This window comes from Bos indicus x Bos taurus, chromosome 2, assembly GCF_003369695.1.
Source record: "Bos indicus x Bos taurus breed Angus x Brahman F1 hybrid chromosome 2, Bos_hybrid_MaternalHap_v2.0, whole genome shotgun sequence".
In the NCBI taxonomy this organism is placed as follows: domain Eukaryota; kingdom Metazoa; phylum Chordata; class Mammalia; order Artiodactyla; family Bovidae; genus Bos; species Bos indicus x Bos taurus.
In genome coordinates, this window is record NC_040077.1 from 73,463,148 (window position 1) to 73,486,716 (window position 23,569).

The window sequence follows — 23,569 nt, forward strand, 5'->3', positions numbered from 1 at the left end:
ATCATGAGAAATGCTGGACTGGAAGAAGCACAAGCTGGAATAAAGATTGCAGGGAGAAATATCAATAACCTCAGATATGCAGATGACACCACCCTTATGGCAGAAAGTGAAGAGGAACTAAAAAGCCTCTTGATGAAAGTGAAAGGGGAGAGTGAAAAAGTTGGCTTAAAGCTCAACATTCAGAAAACGAAGATCATGGCATCTGGTCCCAACACTTCATGGGAAATAGATGGGGAAACAGTGTCAGACTTTATTTTTCTGGGCTCCAAAATCACTGCAGATGGTGACTGCAGCCATGAAATTAAAAGACGCTTACTCCTTGGAAGGAAAGTTATGATCAACCTAGAGAGCATATTCAAAAGCAGAGACATTACTTTGCCAACAAAGGTTCGTCTAGTCAAGGCTATGATTTTTCCTGTGGTCATGTATGGATGTGAGAGTTGGACTGTGAAGAAGGCTGAGCGCCGAAGAATTGATGCTTTTGAACTGTGATGTTGGAGAAGACTCTTGAGAGTCCCTTGGACTGCAAGGAGATCCAACCAGTCCATTCTGAAGGAGATCAGCCCTGGGATTTCTTTGGAAGGAATGATGCTAAGGCTGAAACTCCAGTACTTTGGCCACCTAATGTGAAGAGTTGACTCATTGGAAAAGACTCTGATGCTGGGAGTGATTGGGGGCAGGAGGAGAAGGGGACGACAGAGGATGGGATGGCTGGATGGCATCACTGACTCGATGGACGTGAGTCTGAGTGAACTCCGGGAGTTGGTGATGGACAGGGAGGCCTGGCGTGCTGCGATTCATATGGTCGCAAAGAGTCGGACATGACTGAGCGACTGATCTGATCTGATCTGATCTGACCACTATAAAATGTGAATAATTTTACCTAACTTGAAGTCTTACCATGAAGATTAAAAAAGCATGTGCAGGTCCAAGCAGGTGGCTTGGGGCATAGATAATTCCTTTCCTTTGCTTCTCTGCATGTCTCCCTAATAGGCTGCCGCAGAGTCAGCCTCTGGCTCCCTGCCATGGGCGTGGCTTCCTAGGGGCAATGATGCTGGCTTTCTGCAATGGACTAAGATAGTAGCTTGGCCTTCTCAAGGTCACGGTGCATTTCTCATTGCATCTTTCAGTGGGAATGAGGCAGTAAGGCTAGGTTTTACCGATCTCATGAAGACTGATGGGAATTTTCTGATGCAAGTCCCTAGGAACTTGGGAAATACAGTGGGAGGTCAAAGGGATGCTAGTTTGGCCATCCTAAAGGGATGAGGATGGGGAGGCGGCAGCAAGCTTTAATGGGGGTGTGCTGGAACTCATATGAGTCCTTTTGCTCCCCATACCTTTCCCTCCCTGTCAAGAGGTGACCAGCTCACAGATGACCAGGGAATCCAGGCTGCAAAACAGACTCTGGGGTCTGTAAGAAGGAACTGAGACTGCAATGGGAAAGACAAGTTCAATTAAAAAGTATCAAACGGCAAAATATTTCTAGGCCAGTCTACTTTTTTTTTTAAAAAGCAATGTTCTTTTTAATTTTGTTATTCATTTTTCATGTTTCATAACATCTTTCTAAATGTTCCTCTTTCCCCCTTCTGCCTTCTTTTTTTTTAAAAACCTGTTTTTTAAAAATTGAAGTTATAGTTGATTTACAATGTTGTGTTAGCTTCAGGTGCATAGCAAAATGATTCAATTATACAAAGACACATATTCTTTGTCAGATTAGTTTCCATTGTAGATTATCTCAAGACATTGAATATATTTCTGCATGTCACACAGTAGGTTCTTGTTAATTATTTCACATATAGTAGTGTGTATATGTTAACCCTGTACTTCTAATTTATCACCCCCTCTCCCCCTTTGGTAACCATAAGTTTGTTTTCTGTGTTTGTAAATCTATTTCTGTTTTGCAAATAAGTTCATTTGTATCATTTATTAAGATTTCACATATAAGTGATATTGTATGATGTTTTTCTTTTTCTAGGCCAGTCTTCTTAAGGCCTCTTGCAATTTTCTTACTCAGATGGTCTTTTCTTTTTATGTAGGCTTCATCCTGCCCTATAATATCCTCTCCTGCCTCAGGACTCCACCAGCTCTATGCAGCCACACAGTTCATTCAGCGATTAATCATGTCCTGCCTGGTGGCTGTCTTCTGCTGCTCTCCTGAAGTCTTTTTCTCTTGAATTTCTATTTAAATTTTCTAGTGTTTGGGTCTCACATTACAGTTCAGGTTGCAAGTGCCCACACAGGGTGAACTGGCTTTCCAAGGGTCCTGCCGTGCCTTGAACAGTGCCTGGCCTTGGGGAGGATTCAGGAACATGGTTTTCTTACTGAACTGCATCTTGTTAAGGCTTGGTGCCCCTGGTTTCCAAGTTTCTGCTTCCCTCAATTTATATATTTCCATCAAAGAAGATGGCTGTCGTTTTGGACACTTATGTCCTGAGAACTTAACCCTTCCTTACAAGAAGGATCACTGTTAAAACATCTACTTAAAACAATTTTTTTTTTAACTGAAGGATAATTGATTTACAATGCTGTGTTAATTTCTGCTGTACAGCAGTGTCATTCGGTTATACACACATATATTCTTTTTCGTATTCTTTTCCATTATGGTTTATCACAGGATATTACATATAATTCCCTGTGCTATACATTAGGACCTTGTTGCTTATTCATCTTGTATATTAGTTTGCATCTGCTAATACCAAGCTACTAATCCATCCATCCCCCATCCTTCACTCCTTTGGCAACCAGAAGTCTGTTCTCTATGTCTGTGAGTCTGTTTCTGTTTGATATTTGTGTTGCGTTTTAGATTCCACATGTAAGTGATATCATATAGTATTTTTCCTTCTCTTTCAGACTTACTTTTCCATAGTATGATAACCTCTAGGTCCGTCCATGTATTGTTGTTCAGTTGCTCAGTTGTTTCTGAATCTTTGCACCCCATGGACTGCAGCATGCCAGGCTTCCCTGTCCATCACCAACTCTCGGAGCTTGCTCAAATTCATGTCCATTGAGTTGGTGATGCCATCAAACCATCTCATCCTCTGTCATCCTCTTCTTCTGCCTTCAAGATTTCCCAGCATCAGAGTCCTTTACAGTGAGTCAGTTCTTCTCATCAGGTGGCCAAAGTATTGGAGCTTTTGCTTCAGCATCAGTCCTTCCAATGAATATTAGGAACTGATTTCTTTTAGGATTGACTGATTTGAGCTCCTTACAGACCAGGGGACTCTGAAGAGTCTTCTCCAACACCACAACTCAAAAGCATCAATTCTTCGATGCTCAGCCTTCTTTATGGTCCAACTCACATCCATACATGACTATTGGAAAAACCATAGCTTTGACCGGATGGACCTTTGTCAGCAAAGTAATGTCTCTGCTTTTTAAAATGCTGTCTCTAGTGCACTGGGACGACCCAGAGGGATGGTATGGGGAGGGAGGAGGGAGGAGGGTTCAGGATGGGGAACACATGTATACCTGTGGTGGATTCATTTTGATATTTGGCAAAACTAATACAATTATGTAAAGTTTAAAAAAAAATGCTGTCTAGGTTGGTCATAGCTTTTCTTCCAAGGAGTAAGCATCTTTTAATTTCATGGCTGCAGTCACCATCTGCAGTGATTTTGGAGCCCAAGAAAATAAAGTCTGTCAATGTTTCTATTGTTTTCCTATCTATTTGCCATGAAGTGATGGGACTGGAAGCCATGATCTTTGGTTTTTGAATTTTGAGTTTTAAGCCATCTTTTTCACTCTCTTCTTTTATTTTCATCAAGAAGCTCTTTAGTTCTTCACTCTCTGCCATAAGGGTGGTGTCATCTGCATATCTGAAGTTATTGATATTTCCCTTGATGATCTTGATTACAGCCTGTGCTTCATCCAGCCCAGCGTTTCACATGATGTACTCTGCATATAAGTTAAATAAGCAGGGTGACAATATACAGCCTTGACATAACTCTTTCCCAATTTTGAACCAGGCCATTGTTCCATGTGCACTTCTAACTGTTGCTTCTTGACCTGCATACAGGTTTCTCAGGAGGCAGGTAAGGTGGTCTGGTATTCCCATCTCTTTAAGAATTTTCCACAGTTTGCTGTGATCCACACAGTGAAAGACTTTAGCATCGTCAATGAAGCAGAAGTAGAAGTATTTCTGGAATTCTATTGCTTTTTGTATGATCCAGTGGATGTTGGCAATTTGATCTCTTGTTCCTCTGCCTTTGCTAAATCCAGCTTGAACATCTGGGAGTTCTTGTTTCACGTACTGTTGAAGTCTAGTTTGGAGAATTTTGAGCATTACTTTGCTAGTATGTGAGATGAATGCAATTGTATGGTAGTTTGAACATTCTTTGGCATTGCCCTTCTTTGAGATTGGAATGAAAACTGACCTTTTCCAGTCCTGTGGCCATTGTTGAGTTTTCCAAATTTGCTGGCATGTTGAGTGGGGCACTTTCACAGCATCATCTTTTAGGACTTGAAACAGCTCAGTTGGAATTCCATCACCTTCACTAGCTTTGTTTGTAGTGAAGCTTTCTTAAGGCCCATTTGACTCACACTCCAAGATGTCTGGCTGTAGGTGATTGATCACAACATTGTGGTTATCTGGGTCGTTAAGATCTTTTTTGTATAGTTCTTCTGTGTATTCTTGCCACCTTTTCTTAATATCTTCTGGTTCTGTTAGATCCATACCATTTCTGTCCTTTATTGAGCCCATCTTTGCATGAAATGTTTCCTTGGTAGCTCTAATTTTTTTTTGAAGGGATCTTTAGTCTCTCCCATTCTATTGTTTTCCTCTATTTCTTTGCATTGTTCACTTAGGAAGACTTTCTTATCTCTCCTTGCCATTCTTTGGAACTCTGCATTCACATGGGTATATCTTTCCTTTTCTCCTTTGTCTTTCACTTCTCTTATTTTCTCAGCTATTTGTAAGGCCTCCTCCTCAGACAACCATTTTGCCTTTTTGCATTTCTTTTTCTTGGGGATAGTTTAGGATCTCTGTCTCCTATACAATGTTATAAACCTTCATCCACAGATCTTCAGGCACTCTATCAGATCTAAACCCTTGAATCTATTTGTCACTTCCACTGTATGATCATAAGGGATTTGATTTAGGTCATATCTGAATGGCCTAGTGGTTTTCCCTACTTTTGTCAATTTAAGTTTGGATTTTGCTATAAGGAGTTCATGATCTGAGCCACAGTATACATATATTAAAAACACTTTTTTTTTGGCTGCAATATTTGGGATCTTAATACCCCCACCATGAATTGAATCTGTGCCTTCTGCATTGGAAAATGTGGAATATTAATCACTGGACCACTGGAGAAGTCCCTGCATCTACTTTTTTATTAGCCCTTTTCACTTTTCTCTTCACTCTCCTCACCCACAGACGCAGTTGGCTGTCTTTTGGGTGTCATTTTTTGCAAAGAATCAAGTGTTCATCACTTATAAAAATGATTGTGTATGTTACAATGAAGGAAGAAGACAGGGTTATTTTGGAGGAGCAGATATGGGCGGTCTGCCATGCTCACAAGCCCAGCAACTTCCTCCCTCAAGACAGCCTTGAGGATATGATGTTGCAATTTGTGACTCTAGAAACTGGCAAGAGCTACTATGTCAAGTATCTGTAAGGAGCAAAACTGTAAAGGTAGGAGCCATGAAAGTCCAGAGTCTCTTATATGTTTTTAAGGGTTTTTGTTTTTTTTTTCCCTTTTGGCTGTGCTGCATGGCTTATGGGATCTTAGTTCCCTAAACATGGATGGAACCCAGGCCCTTGGCAGTGAGAGGGCAGAGTCCTAACCATGGGACTGCCAGAAAATTCCCTTTGTTTATAGTTTGCTTTAGCTAACTTGCTATAAAATACAGCTTCAAAACCATCTGCTTCTTCATTCTCTCTTTTTTATACCTCTTTTCCTATTTTCAACTACATTGTGTATATATGCTTGGTCGCTTCAGTCATGTCAGACTCTTTGCAACCCCATGCATTGTAGCCCGCCAGGCTTCTCTGTCCATGGGATTCTCCAGGTGAGAATACTGGAGTGGATTGCCATACACTCCTCCAGAGGATCTTCCAGACCCAGGGATCAAACCAGCAAGATGTCTCCTGCATTGCAGGCAGATTCTTTACTGCTGAACCACTGGGGAAGCCCTTCAACTACTTAACCTAAACATAATCCACCCATTTAAAATGTAGACTTCAGTGACTTCTAGTAGATTTACAGAGCTGTGCAGCCATCACCGCAATCAATTATAGGACAATTTCACTACAAAATAAACACTCCCCATTTTGGCCCAATTCTCTCAGCTTCAGGGAAACCACAGGTCTATTTTTGTCTCTATAGATTTGCCAGTTCTAACACTTCATGAAAATGGAATCATATAATATGTGGTCTTTTGTGACTGGCTTCTCAATACAGTGTTTTCAAGATTCATCCATGTTGTAGCACATATCAGTACTTCATTTTTGTGGCCAAGTAATATTCCATTGTATGGATCAAAATCATTATTTTATTTGTTCATTCATTAATTAATGGACAACTGGATGGGCTCCACTTTTAAAATTGGAGTATAATTAATTTACAGTGCTGCATTAGTTTCATGTGTACAGCAAGTGATTCAGTATATATATATATGTATAAATTCTATACATTTAGTTATACCTACACTCTTTTCCCTTATAGATTATTACAAAATGATGAGTATAGTTCCCTGTGCTATGCAGTAGGTCCTTGTGGTTTGTTTTATATACAGCAGTGTGTATCCATTAATCCCAAACTCCTAATTTATTTCTCCCCCTGCCCCAATCCCCTTTGGTAACCATAAGTATGTTTTCTACACATCTTTTGTCCATTGTGAATAACAGTGCTATGAATGCTCTTGTGCAGCTTTTCTTGGGACCTATGTTTTGCGTCTCTTAGGAATGCAATTGTTGGGTCATACAGTAACTCCATGCTTGGTATTTGAGAAGCTGCCACGGCAGTTTCCACAGCAGCTGCACCATTTTACAGTCTATCATTTCTCTGCATCCTCCCAACACCTATTCTTGGTCTCTCTGCTTGGATACAGTTGCCTATGTCTCAGGATTCTCTGATGTTCTGCTTCCTTCCTGGCTTCTCCCTGAGATGGAGTGGATGATCAGGGAATTGTCTCCTGGGTTCCTGGGTGAGGTGTCCTCTGGCTGTTTCAGGGATGTTTATGGGGGCACTCCTTCCAGAGCTCAACCCGGGGAGTCACATGGAGCTCCTCATGCCCTCAGGGCTCTCCTTGTTGGCTGACCACCCCAGCCTGGAAAGGCAAGTCAAGAAGAATGCCCTCAGTTTTGCTCTAGTCCTCGCTGTTTGATTCTTAGACTTTCAGACTGGAAAGGGGATGCGGCTTAATGCTGCTCCTCTCCCAAGGCTGCGACCTCCCTGACCTGCCTGTCATGTTACAGGGACTATCTTCCCTCATCTGGTGGACTGTGGCAGAGATTCCGAGTCACAGACCCCGTAGGCTTTGCCCTTGATACACCACGTCAGAGCTAAAGGAATTGGAAACTCTCGCCTCTCTGACACACCCGTCTTTCAAGCATATTGCTTTGCTACAAATCATGTTTTGCACGCTAGGAAGAGAATAATTACCTCATTCATTTCCTTTGCATTTTTTCTGTAACAAATAAGTACGAGTGAATGCATCTGACTAACTAGAATGAAGACTATATAATCAGGAAGGCAAAAGAGAAAATAATTTTCAAAAATATTTGCAAAATATTATTGTTGTTACATTGCTATCATTTCAGTGTTTGCCAAATGAGTATAGTTCCCTGTGCTGTACAATAGATCCTTGTTGTTTATTTTGTGTACAGTAGTGTGTATCCATTAATGCCAAACTCCTAATTATCTCTCCCCATTCCCCCTTGACCCATTACCTTAAAAGATTTTTTTTTAGCCCATGACCCATTGCTTTAAAAACTGTCTAGCTTCAATATATTTATTTATTATTAAATTTAAGAAATTAAATTTTAATTGCAGTAATAGTCTAATTGACTCACAATGCTATGCTAGTTTCAGGTGTACAGCAAAGTGATTCAGTTATATATATATATGTATGTATATATATTCTCTTTCTCTTATAGGTTATTACAGAATATTGAGCAGAGTTCCCTGTGCTATACAATAGGTCCTGTTGGTTATCTATTTTATATATATAGTGTGTATTTGTTAATCCCAATGTCCAGCTTTAATATTGTACTTGTCTTATGATTATAAACAGTTTTTTCCAAACATAGGATTATGTGATACTACCAAAAATACCTTGAACTATGCAAATATTTCCTGAATATGTTATCATTGTAGGTAAAATTCTGATAAAGCTAAAGACCCTCTTAAACACCACCTTCAATTCTAAGACCCTCCAAGAGGTAAATGTGCTTATCTCAGAGGTGTATCTTTCCAGATCTTTTCCTTGTGCCTTTATATACTGTCACAACTCTCTATAGAAATAAGTTGGTCTGCTTTCTTTCTACATGAATACTATTATTGTTTGTGCATTGTTTTGCAGCTTGCTTGTTTTTGCTTCTAAAATGTCTTGAAGGTCATACTACGCCAGTGGTGGTAGCTTCACCTTATTTGCTTGTAAACACTACATAGTATTCTATAGCACAGAAATCTATAGGTTATTAAGACAAGTACTTATTAATAAGCATGTAAATTGATTCTTATTTTTTTTATTGTTACAAATTATGATTCAGGGAACGTTCTGGTACCTACTGCTTCCCACACGCACAATAGTGTCTCTAGGGAGAGACTGAGAAGAGGAATTGTTGGGTCAAAGGGCATCTATATTTAACATTTTGATAGGCGCCACCCAACTGCCCTCTTGAAGTTCTGAACCTAGGTTAGGCTATGGAAGAGGACTTTAAAGAATTGCAGCTGTCCTAAATCCTCTGCCTCAGGAGAAGGACACACACCTCTGTTCCCTTGAGAATCATTGATTTATACTTCAGTATGAGTGCAATCATTGTGTTTTTTCGACCAGAGAAATCTACATTTAAAGGCTTACTTCTAATTGTGGAATAAAGCATGTTGTTTTCTGTGGAAGTAATTTCAGGCATCAGTGAGCAGGTAAGGGAGGAATTTCGGGGTGTGTAAGCTTTTCTGTGCCCCTGATATTATTCTATCTTGATTGCTGGCTACCCTGTGAGGTACACAGAAAACCCTGCTCTTCTTTTTTTCCCACTTGCTGGGGGGAGTTGGGTCCACACTCAAAGCTTGATCCAGAATGGGAATATCTCAGAGAGAAGCCTTTAGCTCCAGATTCTGTTTCCTTTTTGCAGGAGGCCATAATGGATCTGGCAGAACAAAGCCCCCAAGACCTGCAGGGGACACAGTAGAGGAGGAGGGGCGGGGTCTGCCACCCCCAGGAGGGAGGGGCAACATCAGGTGGAGGCCAGGAGACTGACCAAGGGATAGAGGCTCAGGCCTCCTGGAGGGGAGGGAAAGCAGAGTAAGAGGCTGGCCGAGAAGGAAACCAGTCATGACCAAGATGGCAGCTTGGGCAGCATTATTCTTGTGGGGGCCTGGACATGAACTTCAGCTGGAGCTGACTAGCTCAGAGGGCTCTGGAATTGTGTGTAGGTGTGAGCAGAGGGGGTGGATCAGGGTTGTAGGATACACCAGGATGCATAGAAATCTCAGCAACTCTGGGATGGGTGTTAACATTGTTCTTTTTAGCAGATGAGAAAACATGCTCAGAGACACTGCAGAAGTCCAGCAGATGGAGGCATGGTTTGCATCTAGATTGATCTAACCTAGAGACTGAGCATGCTCAGCCCCAGGGAAAGAACCTGTCCACATCTGTCCTACTGGACTGAGCGGGGTCTCTGGGGGTATGCCGTGGATACTCAGCATGTGTTTGGTGAGTGGACGACCCAGTAAATGAATGACCTGAAGAGCTTCCCAGCCACAAGATGCAGCCTGCAAAGGTGACAATGAAAAAGTTCATCTTCACATTATTCTCTCAGGGACAGTACTACTCAAGGGAAGCCCACTCAGGAAGCCCCTCCGTCTCCTGTCAAGAGTGAGGAGAGGAAGGGAGGAGTCTGTACCCCCCACCCCCACCAGGAAGAGAAGCTGGGTGGGAGAGACAGTGCAGGAGGTTCTGAGAACCCAGGATCTCATGTCTCGGGTTCTGAGAGGAAAGGGAGCCCTTCTGGGGAGCAGCCATCCTTAACTGATGGCGACGATGAAATATATCACCTGCGAGCATCTTGGCTGGACCTTGGCTCTGAATCAAATGTCAGCCTCATGCCCAGTAACCCCAGGAATAATTGACAGCAGCAAAATGTCCATTATAAATTCCATAATGCATGCATTTGCTCCTGGAGAAGATAACTTGCTACTGGCTCAGGATGGGGTCTCAAAGATCAAAACTGGGAAATTCCCTGCAAGAGATGATGACTCAGAGCGCACCAGAACCATTCCAGAAGGGCAAGACACTGGTTTTCAGCTGGTGGTTTGCTCCATCCTTTTCAGGCCTGAAGAGACAACACTTTCATTTTATAGATGGTTTCTTCTAGGCTGGGTCTGATACACACATATTTTACCTTACCTTGACCAAACTCTGGTGGGGTATATACAATACTATTCATTTATACTATATATGCAGGTCAGGAAGCAACAGTTAGAACTGGACATGGAACAACAGACTGGTTCCAAATAGGAAAAGGAGTACGTCAAGGCTGTATATTGTCACCCTGCTTATTTAACTTATATGCAGAGTACATCATTAGAAATGCTGGACTGGAAGAAGCACAAGCTGGAATCAAGATTGCTGGGAGAAATATCAATAACCTCAGATATGCAGAAGACAGCACCCTTATGGCAGAAAGTGAAGGGGAACTAAAAAGCCTCTTGAAAGTGAAAGAGGAGAGTGAAAAAGTTGACTTAAAGCCCAACATTCAGAAAACAAAGATCATGGCATCTGGTCCCATCACTTCATGGGAAATAGATGGGGAAACAGTGGAAACAGTGTCAGACTTTATTTTTCTGGGCTCCAAAATCACTGCAGATGGTGATTGCAGCCATGAAATTAAAAGACGCTTACTCTTTGGAAGGAAAGTTATGACCAACCTAGATAGCATATTGAAAAGCAGAGACATTAGTTTGCCAACAAAGTCTGTCTAGTCAAGGCTATGGTTTTTCCAGTAGTCGTGTACAGATGTGAGAGTTTGACTGTGAAGAATTGATGCTTTTGAACTGTGGTATTGGAGACGACTCTTGAGAGCCCCTTGGACTGCAAGGAGATCCAACCAGTCCATTCTAAAGGAGATCAGTCCTGGGTGTTCTTTGGAAGGAATGATGCTAAAGCTGAAACTCCAGCACTTTGGCCACCTCATGCGAAGAGTTGACTCCTTGGAAAAGACTGATGCTGGGAGGGATTGGGGGCAGGAGGAGAAGGGGATGACAGAGGATGAGATGGCTGGATGGCATCACCGACTTGATGGACGTGAGTTTGAGTGAATTCCGGGAGTTGGTGATGGACAGGGAGGCCTGGCGTGCTGCAATTCATGGGTTGCAAAGACACGACTGAGTGACTGAACTGAACTGAACTGATACATACTATTCATACCTTCATTTTATACATGAGAACACTGAGCTTTAGAGAGGTATTATACAGTAATTGGAGCAGAAGCCAGGATTTCACCAGGTCTGTTTGGCTCTGAAATCTGAATTTTACATATCAACCTTTGAAGTTTCTGAAAGTGCTGCTGCTGCTTTAGCCTTTAAGATAAGTTCAGACTCTTTGTACAGGTCAGATATGTGGAACGAAGAGACTTCACATTTATGAGTGTCCATTGTGTATTTTCCATATATTCTTAATTTTTCCTAACAGCATCTATGAAATAGATGATAGACTCACTTCATTATAAACCTGCTTGCTTCAACCGGAAAAAGGGTTAGAAATCAGGAAACTTCAGACTTTCAATCACAAAGTTATTTTTAAAAATGTTTCTTTCATGATGAAGGCTAGTTTTTAGAAATGATTTTATTGAAGTATAGTTGACTTATAACATGTTAATTACTGCAGTATAGCAAAGTAACTCAGTTATACATATATACATTCTTTTTCATGTTCTTTTCCATTATGGTTTTTTGCAGGATATTGAATATAGTTCCCTGTGCTGTACAGGAGGATCTTGTTCATTCATTGTATAATAGTCTGCATCTGCTAACTCTGAACTCCCAATCCATCCCTGCCCCCCACCCCTTGGCAACCTCAGTTCTGTTCTTTATATCTTTGTGTTTGTTTCTGTTTTATAGATAGGTTCATTTATGTCATACTTGAGGTTCCACATATAAGTGATATCATATAGTATTTGTCTTTTCCTGATTTAATGAAACTGAGGTTTTTTTTTTCTTTCAGATTTATTGAGATATATTTGACAAACAACACTGTATAAATTTAAGATGTGCAACAGAATGTCTTGACTTATATGCATCATGAAATGATTATTACAATAAGTTTAGTGGACCCATCATTTCACATAGGTACAAATATTTTTTATAAAAAGAAAAAGTTTTTCCTTGTGGTAAGAACCCTTAGGATTTACTCTTTAACAATTTGAATATATAATGTACAACAGTGTTAATTATGTGCATTGTGTTGTACATTGTATCCCTGTATTCATTTATCTTTTCTTTTGTTTTTTTTTTTTGTTTTATTTTATTTTTTAACTTTACAATATTGTATTGGTTTTGCTATGTTGGCTTCTGCCATACAACAATGTGAATCAGCCATAAGTAAGCATAAGTCTCCTCTTGAACCTCCCTCCAAGGTTTTTTTTTTAAAATCATGAGCATCATTTATTATTTTAGTCTTTATAGCATGTGGAACCATAGTAGGCAATTATTTGACATATGTGGAAATGTGGAGGTTGCTAAGTCGTGTCTGACTCTTTTGTGACCCCGTGGACTATAGCCTGCTAGTCTTCCCTGTCCATGGGATTTCCTAGGCAAGAATGCTGGAGTTGGTTGCCATTTCCTTCTCCAGGGGATCTTCCTGACCCAGGGATCAAACCCGTGTCTTCTGCATTGACAGGCAGATTCTTTACCATTGAACCACCAGGGAAGCCATATATTATATATACGGTGTATATATATATATATATATATATATATATATATGTGTGTGTGTGTGTGTGTGTGTGTGTGTGTGTGTGTATATGGTATATATATATATGTGTGTGTATATATATATATATGGTGTATATATATATATATGCAGGCTGTGCCACAAGGCACATGGGATCTTAGTTCCCTGACCAGGAATCGAACCTGTGCCCTGCTTCAGTGGGAGTGTGGAGTCTTAACCACTGGACCACCAGAGAAGTCCGTGAAAGTGAGTTTTAATCTTAAGTATAAAAGCTATGAGTTGAAAGAAGCATTGCTAGGTCAATCCTGAGTGGCTTAAAACCAAATCTAAATGAAAGGGTTTCTAGAACATCAAAATGCAGCTTAGTTCACAACCTTTAACAGTAACAGAAACTCTTGACATCGGGTGGGCCACTGGCTGCTTGGTGAACAATTCACTAGCTCGTAAACTGCACCCACAATTGATTTTCTCTTTTGTCATAATGTTGCTTCAACCGTGAAGAATGATGACAATAGTCCTCAGTATGCAAACTATGCTTCCTAATCAGTGCATTTCCCATTATCCAGTCTCCTTGGGGAAAAATGGGACATCACATTGCTCTGGGGGGTTCCTTTGGATGGCTTGATCTGAGGCTGGCCACGGGTTTTTCCTGTAGGAACTTGCCAGAAAGCTCTGTCTCCCCAGAGCAAAGGGTCAGGAAAGCTCAGAAGGTAGCCTGCCCTTTCCTTTCCAGCCATAGACATGTGGTTAATTCCATTCCATTACCCTTTGTCTGAGTTGCAATTGAAAAAAAAAAAAAAAAAACAAACACCAAAGAAAAAAACCCCAAACTCTCTTGGCCTCTCTGCCCTCAAGATAATGTGATGAAATGGGGCAGAACTGCCCACCAGCTACACCAATAACATCTTGAAATTTCACTCTTAACCGATTAGGAAACACAATGTCTCCGCCAAGAATGGCCTCATTTATCACAGCTCCCAGAATGTTCTCGCTGGACTGCGTGGATGAGCAAGGCTCCCTGCGAGGAAGGACAGGATGAGGGAAGACCCAGTGCACCTGTGGAAACACAGATTCTTTTTCCACGCAGCAATTAATCTTCTGCTCTGCTAAATTACAGCAGAGGCGGGCTGTCTCCGGAGTGAAAATCTGAGGTGGATGTGGGCCCTGGAACAGAACAGAGAACCTGCCTGATGACAGCTAAACACCAGCAGCTCAGGGGTGGCAGTGAGCAGGGGCATTTGAAGGACGGGAGGAGATCCTATTTCCTGTCGACCATTTTTTCCTTCTTCCTTCTGGGTAAAGAAAATACACTGTAAGCTTATGGCCAGGGGTCCTTTTCTTCTTTGCTTTAGTCTCTGTATGTCTCCCCCATTTGCTACTTTTGCACCAACATGGCACATATACCCCAAGCTGGTTCCAACCCCAGGGCCTTTGTCCCTCCTGTTGCCTCTGCCTGAAAATCTCCATACCCAGGTCATCCTTGTCATCCTGGTTGCAACTCAAGTCATCTTCACAGAGACACCTCCTGGTCTTTTTCTTTTTTTTTTCATTTCAGCCTTATTGAGGTATAATTGATGAATAAAAATTGTATATATTTAAGGTGCAACTCACTGTTTTGATATCTGTCTACACTGTGAAATAATCACCACAATCAAAGTAATTCACAAAGCCATCACTTCACATAGTTGTCTTTTTCTTTTTTCTTTTTTTTGGTGATAAGAATGTGTAAGATCAACTCTCTTAGCAAATTTCAAGTCTGAGGTACAGTATTGTTCTTTTTCCCCTAGTCAAAAACTTAAAAAATTGAAGTATATTTGATTTATGATATTGTGTTAACTTCAGGTATACAGTAAAGTGATTCAGTTATACGTGTGTGTGTGTGTGTGTGTGTGTGTGTGTGTGTATACACATGAATGCATGTATCTATGTTCCTTTTCAAATCTTTCTCCCTCATAGGTTATTAATGATAGTCACATTGCGGAAAATTAGGTCTCCAGAACTGATTCATCTTACATAACTGAACATTTGTACCCTGTGACCAACATCTCCGTTTTCCCGGCCAGCTTCTGGCAATCACCATTTTCAATTCTCTGCTTCTTTGAGTATGACTATTTTCAATTCTATGTAGAAGTGAATTAAGGAAGTATTTGTTCTTCTGTGACTGGATTGTTTAACTCAGCACAAAGTTCTCCTGGTTTATCCATGCTGTTGCAAATGGTAGCATCTCCTTCTTTTTAAAGGCTGAATAATATTCTATTGTATACATGTACCACATTGTCTTTATCCATCATCTATCAGTGGGCATCTAGGTTGTTGTCTTATTCACACTTCTGCCCAGGCCAGTCACAACCATTGGCCTCCTGCTTGCCTGGGAGGGAGTGTAGACTTCTGCTGTCTGGGAGCTCATGGTCTAGAGAGGAGGGGAGAGAAGTAAATTGAAAATTACCACTTAGAGGGCCAATTGTGACAACAGATCTAAGCTGGGGATCAGAATAGAGGGGCTCTTAAACTGAATCATGTGAGGAAGAGTCAGGAGGACTGCCTGGAGGAAGTGGCATTGGAGAAGAATTGCAAGGGATGGAAGACACTTCAAGGCAAAGAAAGTTGAGAATTTGTGTTTCAGGCAAAGGAGATAAAATGTGGGAAGAAATGGAAGTGAGAGAAAATGAAGCCCAGAGAAATTCTTCAGTATGACTGGAATTAAAGGAAAGAGCAAAGCTGAGAGGGGCAGGATTTTGCTCTGAATGGGTTAGATAGCACAATGATTACAAGAAGACAATACAAAATAAGTCAATTATCAGAGACTATTTGGGGGGTTTGCTGGTAAACAAGGCTGGAGAGCTTGGCAGGCATGAACTTGGAGGCACTGAGTGCCCTGCTAAGAGGCAAGTAGCTCATTATGAAGGGCCTGGGGGGAGGGGTGTGGTCCCTGAAGGGTTCCTAACAGTGAAATGATCCATCAGGAGCAGCCCACAGGAACTGTGTCTCCAGGTGTCAGCAGATGTTATAGCAAAACGGGGTTTTGAGGTTATATAAGTTTGGAAAAGGTAGACTAAAGAAGGTAAATTTTTTTTAATGGTTGAGTAATACTCCATTGTGTATATGTACCACAGCTTTCTTATCCATTCATCTGCTGATGGACATCTAGGTTTCTTCCATGCCCTGGCTATTATAAACAGTGCTGCGATGAACATTGAACAGTCTTTTGGACTCTGTGGGAGAGGGAGCGGGGGGATGATTTGGGAGAATGGCACTGAAACATGTATAATATCATATAAGAAACGGATCGCCAATCCAGGTTTGATGCAGGATACAGGATGATTGGGGCTGGTGCACTGGGATGACCCAGAGGGATGGTATGGGGAGGGAGATGGGAGGGGGGTTCAGGATTGGGAACACGTGTATACCCGTGGCAGATTCATGTTGATGTATGGCAAAACCAATACAATATTGTAAAGTAAAAAAAAAAAAAAAAAGTGGTATAGACTCTCAAAAAAAAAGAAGGTAAATTTTTTTTTGGTAGGACTTTTCAGAGCCTTTAATATGCTGATGAGTCTTTCGAGGTCCAAGAACAGGATAGAATGAACAGGGCTTCTTAACTTGGCCATGCGGAATATTGTTCCTCTTTGACATAATTAATCTAGGTCCAGGGATCTGCACTCATTTAAAGGTGTTGCTTGCTTTCTTTTTTATTTGTTAATTCACTGTGTTAGTTTTCTACAACTGCTGTGAAAAATCACCACAAATGTAGTGGTGCCAGTCAACACAGATGTATTAAGATCTTTGGAAGGAGGACATGGTGATTCACTCCAGTATTCTTGCCTGGAGAATTCAATGGAGAGAGGAGCCTGGTAGGCTATAGTCCATGGGGTTGCAAAGAGTTGAACATGACTGAAGCGACTTAACATGCATATATTATCTCAAGGTCTGTGAATCAGAAGTCTGACATAGCGATAAAGAGAAATATCATATGACATTCTTTATATTGGGACTCTATAAAGAAATGTTACAAATGAACTTATTTACAAAAAACAGACTCATAGACTTAGAGAACAGACTTATGGTCACTAGTGGGGAGGGATGAGGGGAAGGGATATTTAGGGAGTTTGAGGTTGTACATACTCATGCACACACTGCTGTATTTAAAATGGATAACCAACAAGGACCCTCTGTATATCTCAGGGAACTCTGCTTGATGTTAGGTGGCAGCCCGGATGGGAGCCGAGTTTGGGGGAGAATGGATACCTGTATATATGTGGCTGAGTCAGTTTGCTCTGCACCTGAAACCATCACAACATTGTTAACTGGCTTTACTTCAATATAAAAAAGTTAAAAAAAAGAAGTCTGATACAGATCTAAAATCAAGAGTCTGCAGGACTGTCTTCCTTTCTGGTGGCTCTAGGGAGGACCTGTTTCCTTGTTGTTTTGTGCCGTTGGCAGAATTTAGTTCCGTTGCTTGTAGAACTCAGATCTCTATTTCTTTGTTGGCTGACAGCTGAGGGCAGGTCCTAGCTTCTGAGGTTCCTAAATTCTTGGGGTCAGTGTCTTTTCCCTCCATCTTCAAAACCAGGAATGGCAGTCAAGTCCTTTTGACACTTTGAATATCTTCTTCCTCTCCTCTCTCTGACAACAGCTGGGAAGTGTTCTCCATTTTTAAGGACAAATGTGATTATATTGCTCCCACCAGGTGATCCAGATTAATCTCCCCAACCATAGGTGTATTTGCAAAGTCTCTTTTGCTGAAAGGTAATATTCATAGATGCTGGAGATTGGGATGTGAGCATCTTTGCCTGTCTCCCACCTTGCCCTTGATTTTCAGTATAATCAAGTTTCAAAGTTAAAGACCATTTTCCCAGGGAGGGAAAATGAAAGCAAGGCTAAGTGTGTAGAATTCTGCTTCTTTTCATCATATAAATCTAATAACATCACTAAGCACCGGGACTTCCCTTTTACTGTTCATCTTTTTGCTCTAAACATAGGCAAGTGGGCCAACCTTGTTTCCTCTTGGGTCATGGAGCCCAGTTGTTACCTGGGCCTCTGCCTCTTAGAGGTGTGGCTGAACCTAACTGAATCTACCTTCTTTGATCTGTGATGATCCAGAGCTCTCTCTGGGACATCAGCAGGGTCCTATGACTTCTGTCTGTCTTAGCAACCCTGCATCTACAGAACACCCTTCTATCTGGCCCCCAGCTCCCTGGATGTAGAACGCTGTTTCTTCTTGAGAAAGCCACTTACATCAAGCCCTTCATGACTTTTTGCAGATTTTTACCTACAGTTTGGGTCTTTCCTTGTGGCTCAGACAATAAAGAATCTGCCTGTACTGATTCATGTTGATGTATGGCAAAAACCACAGCAATATTGCCTCCAACTAAAATTAAAAAAAAAAAAAAAAAGGATCTGCCTGTAATGTGGGAGACCTGGGTTCGATCCCTGGGTCAGGAAGATCCCTTGAAAAAGGGAATGGCAGCCCACTCCAGTAAGTACTCTTGCCTGGAGAATTCCCTGGACAGAGGAGCCTGGCAAGTTATATAGTTCATGGGGTCACAAAGAGTTAGACATGACTGAGTGGCTAACACAAACACACACACACACACACACACAGTTTGGGAGGGGGCAAGGACTTGTTGCGGGTACATTACATTACCCGCTCTGCCTGCTTCCTTCTTGCATGGTTACACGCAGATACTTTTGGCTAACTTGGGAGGTCTCTTTTTGGATATGTGCTAATTGGCTAAAAATCAGTTTCTGGATAATCCAAGTTCAGAATTATAAAGGAGCACGCAGGGTTTCTGCATAGAATTGGTGCAAGTATATGGGTGTGAAGTGTTGTATGTTTCATGTCCCAGACCTGACTCTCTTTTAAAAATAATTTTATTGAAGTGCAGTTGATTTACAATGTTGTGTTAATTTCTGTTGTATAGCAAAGTAATTCAGTTTTACATATATATTCTTGTTCATGTGCTTTTCCATTATGGTTTGTCACGGGATACCACTGTACTCTACAGGAGAACCTTGTTGCTTATCCATTCTATATATAATAGTTTGCACCTGCTAATCCCACAGTCCCAGCCCATCTCTCCCCCTTTCCCACTCCCCCTTGGCAATCACAGGTCTGTATTTTCTATGTCTGTGAGTCTGTTTCATAGGTAAGTTCATTTGTGTTGTATTTTAGATTCCACATACAGAGCTGATCTCAAGTCTAGTGGCTAACAGGTCAAATGGATGGGGTGGCTGACCCTTGGGGGCAGGGCACTGTCCTTTCTGGTTTTGCGTATGTCTAAATCAGCCTATACAGACAGTGTCTGCACTTACACAGCATCCTCACTTCTGTGGGCAGGCTGAAATCACAGTTCATGAAATAGAGAAGCCCTGAACCAGCATAAAATGGTAAAAAAGCAGGGGCATCCTTTCGTGTCTGGAGTGATAAGCAGTGCTGCCAAGCATGTGAACCGTGCTTAAAATATTCATTTGATGTAGCTGCTCTCTGATTTAAGTGATATGGAGAAGGCAGTGGAGTGAGTGAAAATAAACTGGAAGACAGAAACCCAGTCCCTTGGACACAGGAGGAGGTGCTGCACAATTGCTGAAATCAGAGTACACAAATTAGTCTCATCCTGAAAGGTCCTGAAGCCAAACTGTGGAAAGAGCCACAATACACTTACCTGCGGCAGGATGTGTGGTGAAGCAGGATGTGTAGCAAACTGATAAGGACCCATCTTACCATGTTTGTTGACAGTGTTTGTCAAAGTGGTCATTCAGTGAATTAAACATTCAACCACATGTGTTTTGGAGAATTGACTTTCTCCGAAATGGCTTTCGGCAAATTTGCTACAGTCCACAGCTTCTGTCCCAAGTGACTTATTAAGAAATTTCTTCTAAACAAGTATGGTGCAATCCCTGGAAAGAATTCTTGTGAAAACAAGTTTTATCTTTCTTTAAAAAGCCAACTTTATTGCCCTAATTTATTTTGGCAGTTCCTGGATCATCCTGGGTTTCAGTCTTCCTGATGAAATTATTTTGATGTCATCCCCTGGGGACATTTGCCTCCTGATCTCTGGGGATGCTCCTTGATGTTGATAAACCAGCATTCTCTTCTCTTCTCTAAAAGGAGGCTTGAATTTTTAGAGGACTTACTTTGTTTTTTTAAGAAAAATATGAAGCTGGATTGCTACCTTACTCTTTTTTTAAAATTTAGTTTTTACTGAAGCATTATTGGCTTAAGTGTTGCGTGAGTTTCAGGCACACAGCAAAGTGATTCAGTTATATATATATATATGTATGTGTTCTTTTTCATATCCTTTTCCATTATGGTTTATCATGGGATATTGAATGTTGTTCTTCCCTGTGCAATACAGCAGGACCTTGTTGGTTATCCAGTCTCTATATAATAGTTGCTTTCCACTTGTTCTGAGCCGCAGGATCATCCTGATCTTTTCATGGAATAAAAATATCTCTTAAAGTTTCAGCAGTGCTGTCCTGGACCCGTTTTCCTGTCCTCCCCTATCAGGGGCTCCAGGACCATACAGTCACTTAAGGCTGCCATCAGTTGAATCACAGTCTGCTCTTCCTTGTTGGCAGGAATTGGTTGCCTCACCCCTTGTGGGTTCCTGTCTTCATCAATACGGCTTCTATGGCCTTCCCAGGACAGTGTCAGCTCATCTTGGTCCCCTCCTGCCCTATCTGACCCTGAGCAGCTTAGAGAACTGTGTTGGGAAAGCCTTTGTCGAGGGTTCAACCCAGAGGCCCTCCAAAAAGGAGGCAGCTTTGTCCTCCACCTTGGGTTGTCACCCCACATTTCCATCCAGCTGCCTGTCTTTCAGAGTGCAGAGCTACTCTGTCCCCACTTAACACTGGATCCTTTATGACAGCGTCCAGGCTTCTGCTGTGGCCCTCCCATTGGCAGCAGTGTGCCACTGAGTTTTACTGATGAATGGAGTGTCTTAAAAAAATTTTATTGACTGTTTATTGTGTGCCCAGCACCATGCTCCATGCTGTGAGACAGACAGAAGAGGCTAAGCTGGATTCAGTGGAGGTGGGATAGTGACCTTGGTGGGGACTTGAGATTAGTGCATGGGGGACTCTGAGGTGCTTAGAAAGGGAATTGATTAAAAGCTCCAGGCACAGGTAGAATTCATATTGAGGGGCTCAGAGAAAATACGGCAGGGCTGGTTGCTGGGGGCCTGGAGGCCTGGTTTGGGGACTTAAACTCAGGGTTGGGTTTAATGTATACACACACTGTATATAAAATAACCATGTAGGACCTACTATTAATATATAGCACAGGGAACTACAGTCAATATTCTATGATAAAGAATTATTAAAGAAAAGAATCTTAAAAAGAATAGGTATGTGTATATGTATAGCTGAATCACATTGCTGTATACTTGAAACTAACATGACATTGTAAATTAACTATACTTAAAAAAAAAATCCCCAAAGCAGAAAGATGACACTGGCCTTTAATGGTGGGAAGGATTGGAATAAACTGAAGAGGGTGAAGGGGATTCAGTGGCGGAGAGGAGGATGGCATGAGTCTTGAGAGGCAGGAATGAGGGCAGGGTACCCCCCAGACTAAAAACTCTCATTTGGCTAAATTGGTCAGGTTGCTCCTCACAGTGATGGTTTCATGAAAAATCCATGTCATTTGAGGGGGGACATTTTTGGTAATACTTGAACATAATTGGAGTGGTTTGCAAAAATGTGTGCATCCTTGAGGAGTTTTGGATAGTTTTTCAGAATTTCATTTTTTCTTACGTTTATCTTTTACAAAGTTAATTTTTGGCCATTTAGTCCTCCTTCTATGCTTCTTATAAAAGGGACACTTTGGATGGATTTGGATGGCTGTAAATGCCTAATGGGATTAGTTGGAAAGATCTATTAGACAAAAATGGATGCACACATCTGCATGAGAAAGGATCTAAAAAGATACTCTCTAAGGTGTTTATTTATTGTCTTTGTTTGTGTGGATTACAGATATTCTTTATCTTTTTCTTTTTGCTTGTGTATATTTTCCCATTTCTTTAATAGGAATGGATTGCTTTTGTAAAAGGAAATCAACAACAAAAACACTAAATCAGCAAAGGAAGTTGCAAAAGAAAATTATCAGGAAGTTTTCAGGGTTTTGGAGTTCCTTGAAAGTTCTGAATTCATTTAAAGCCAATTATGTCTGCTCTGCTGCATTGGCCATGCTTTCAGCTTTGTCCACTGTTTGAAGGATTTAAAATGTGCATTCTGGCTAGCATGCTTTCAGCCAAATTGTTTTCTGCCCAGTCACCAAGGTTTGTGATGGACAGCCTGAGCAGGCAGCCAGGCATGGACCAAACTGGCGGTCACCTCTGTGATGCCATTTGAAAGGTGCCAGCCTTTTCTGTTCAGTCATAGCAATATTCAACCTGGCCGTACATCAAAATCCGCAGGGGAGCTTTTAAAATCTACAGCTGCCCAGAGATCCTGATCCATGAGGATTTTTAGGCATTAGTGTTTTTAAAATGCTTCCCAGAGGATTCCAATATGCAGCCAGGGATGAGACCCCCTGAGCCGAAATATTCCTTCCTGACCCACTGGTCACCGTCTCCATGGGATAAAGCCATTCTGCCTTCTCTAGGGTATAGTCTTGAGGTGTGGCACAGAGACCTCTGTGCAAAATCATCTGGAAGATGCTCTGCAAGCAGATTGCTGGGCCTCACTCCAGAACCATTGACAATGTCTCTGGGCATTAGATCCAAAAATCCAAATTTTAATAAGCTCCTTGGCAATTCTCTGGTTCTGTATTTGAAAATTTGGGAGCTGCTATTGTGTCTCTGATGAGCTCTTCTTACTTTCCTTTCCATTCTTATTTTTTATATAATATATATATATATTATTTAAGTATAATGACTTACAGTATTAGTTTCAGAAATACAACATAGTGATTTGTATTTGTATACATTTTGAAACAGTCACCTTGATAAGTCTAGTTACCACCTGTCACTATACAAAGATATTACATCATTATTGATTATATTCCCCACACTCTACATTTCATACCCGTGACTCATTTAGTTTGAAACTGGAAGTTCATACTTCTTAATCTCCCTCACCAATTTCTCTCCTCCTCTCCCCTCCTCCTGCTGGCAGCCACCAGATTTTTCTCTGTCTCTATGAGTCGGTTTCTGTTTTGTTTTTCAGATTCCACATATAAATAAAATCACATGGTATTTGTCTTTCTCTGTCTGACTTCATTTAACATGGTGGTGGTTTAGTCATTAAGTCATGTCAAACTCTTACGACCGCATGGACTGTGGCCTGCCAGGCTCCTCTGTTCATGGGGTTCTCTAGTTAAGAATACTGGAGTGGGTTGCCATTTCCTTCTCCAGGGGATCTTCCTGATCCAGGGATCAAGTTCGGGTCTCCTGCATTGAGGCAGGTTCTTTACCAACTGAGCTACAGGGGAAACCCAAGGTCTATCCGTGTT